General features: G+C 45.3%; 1 non-coding gene across 1 annotated transcript; it reads left to right on the top strand.

Annotated features, from left to right (window-relative positions):
* The first annotated feature begins 1,571 nt into the window (after window positions 1-1,571).
* TRNAG-CCC (transfer RNA glycine (anticodon CCC)) lies at window positions 1,572-1,644 on the top strand. Its single transcript has one exon. It is a non-coding gene; the product is annotated as a tRNA-Gly (tRNA).
* The last annotated feature ends 932 nt before the right edge of the window (window positions 1,645-2,576 follow it).

Genomic DNA, 2,576 nt, shown 5'->3' with positions numbered 1-2,576 from the left:
CTTTATGGCTGAGCCTCTCCAAAGTTGCCTCCACTGGCTTCTTGCTCTCTCCCTGTCCTCCTCAACCAAATACAGTCGGACTCCAGACTTCATGTCTCCCCGGCCACCGCACTTACAGGGCTCACCTGCGACTTCCCTGGGACTACGAAGAACACTCTTCAGTCCTTTTTGCTTCTGGAACTTTCTGCTACATTTGACATTGTTTATAGCTCCTCTGGTTGAAACACTTTTTCGTTTGGCTTCCCTCTTGCCCCCTTTTATCTCACTGACAATTTTTTTTAAATAATTCATTAAAAAAATTTTTTTTGGCCATGCCATGTGGCACATGGGATCTTAGTTCCCCATCCAGGGATCCTGTGCCTCCTGCAGTGGAAGCTCGGAGTCTTAACCACTGGACCACCAGGGAAGTCCCACACTGAGCATGCTTTCTCAGTCTCCTTCCACTGGCTACTTTTTGTTAGCCTACTAGATAGAAAGATAAGTTTCTTCTGGTTCTATTCTTGACACATTTGCTTCTGTGTGCCACACACAGTCTTTCTGTGTGGTCTCATCCCTGCCCATAGTTTCAGTGACCATCTTCATGCTTCAAGTCCCAGATCTGTATTTTTAGCTTTTTCTCCTGAGCTCTAGTCCAGGACATCCAACTGCCTATTAGACAGCTCCACCTGCAGATCTCACAGGATCTTAAACTCCAGTGTTCTAAAACCAAGCTCATCATCTCCAAGCAAAAACACCTTCCTTCTCCTGTTGTCCTTATCTTAGTTGGTGGTATTGCCATCTGCTTGATCGACTGCAGCTGGCAACCTGAGACAAGCTCCTCCTTTTCATCCCCCAGATCTAAATGGACACCAAAAGTCATTCTATCTGCTAAATACCTCTGGAATCTGTCCTCATTCCTACATCTTCACTGCCACTGCTCCCATCATCTGGACTACTGCACGTAGTAGTATTTCAGTGTACTTCAGACATGTGAGTCTGAAGGCGTGGGAAGAGGTCAGAAATATCCTCACTGCATTTTCTGCCTCTAGGCTCACCATCAGCCTGCTTCCTTACACCCAGTTGCTACAGTAGTGTGGCACAAATTCCCTCGTGTCAGTCTCTGTTTGGAATCTGTCCTTTCCCCCTAACCTTCCAGAATAAATCCCAAACTCCTTAATATGATTTGGCCAGTCTTTTTTATTTTTTGCCCTGCCACGCAGCTTGTGCGATCTTAGTTCCCTGACTAGGGCTTGAACCCTGGCCCTCAGCAGTGAAAGCATGGAGTCCTAACCACTGGACCACCAGGGAATCCCCTGGCCAGTCATTTTTTGACACTTTCCCTCGTGTACCTAGTGTTCGAGCAATACTGAAGTACTCTTTGTTTTTCAAAGACCTCTTTCCTTTTCATGTTTCTATGGAAGTTTTGTGACATAACATCTTTGTATCTCCAGATCTAACATAATACCTGGTACAAAGTAGATGTTCAATAAATGCTAGTTGAATAAATGAAAGAACAGAAAATCAGAAAGCACAGAGGTTGAAGGTAAGAACACCAATCAGAAGACTTACTATAAGAGTACAATTTAGGGACTTCCCTGGTGGTGCAGTGGATAAGACTCCGCACTCCCAATGCAGGGGGCCCAGGTTCAATCCCTGGTCAGGGAACTAGATCCCACATGCATGCCACAACTAAGAGTTTGCATGCCACCACAACTAAGGAGCCCTGGAGCCGCAACTAAGGAGCCTGCCTGCCGCAATGAAGAGCCGATACAACCAAATAAATATTTATTTGTTTAAAAAATTTTTTTTAATTTTATTTATTGTTTGGCTGTGTTGCGTCTTTGTTGCTGCGCGTGGGCTTTCTCTAGTTGCGGCGAGCGGGGGCTACTCTTCGCTGCGGTGCACGAGCTTCTCATTGCGGTGGCTTCTCTTGTTGCAGAGCACAGGCTCCAGGTGCGCGGGCTTCAGTAGTTGCGGCTCGCGGGGCCTAGAGTGCGCGGGCTCAGTAGTTATGGCACACGGGCTTAGTTGCTCCGGGGCATGTGGGATCTTCCTGGACCAGGGATCGAACCTATGTCCCCTGCATTGGCAAGTGGATTCTTAACCACTGCGCCACCAGGGAAGTCCCATAACTATTTAAAAAAACAAAAAAGAGTACAATTTACAGGTAACCAGGAAGAGAAGGAAAGGAAATGCTTTCGTTTAACATTTCCTTCAAGCTTCTGCAAGGTGAAGCAGTAATAATCAAATAATAATTATTCCTATTATTTTTTTCTCTTTGAGAGATATAAACTTTGATCATCGGTACAGTTTCAAATGGAGACAACTTAACTGATTTTAAATAAAGTGTATTTTTTAAAAACCCAGCACACGCGACTGCCTCTGACAAAATAAGACCCCTTGGGTATAAATCCCAAGGTCCAACAGTGCAGCTGGGAAGGGTCATTTATTCCACAAATATTAATTTAGCTGATACAGACACTGCTTGGCACAGGGGATACAAAGAAAAGCAATATTCAGCTCCTGTTCTCAAGGAGCTCACAGCCCCCAAATTATCTAGCCTTTGCCTTTGGCCAGGACTACACCTAATCCTTTAC

The sequence above is a fragment of the Lipotes vexillifer genome, unplaced genomic scaffold (assembly GCF_000442215.2).
Source record: "Lipotes vexillifer unplaced genomic scaffold, Lipotes_vexillifer_v1.1 scaffold753, whole genome shotgun sequence".
NCBI classification, from domain to species: Eukaryota; Metazoa; Chordata; class Mammalia; order Artiodactyla; family Lipotidae; genus Lipotes; species Lipotes vexillifer.
This window is presented reverse-complemented; position numbering and strand designations above follow the sequence as displayed.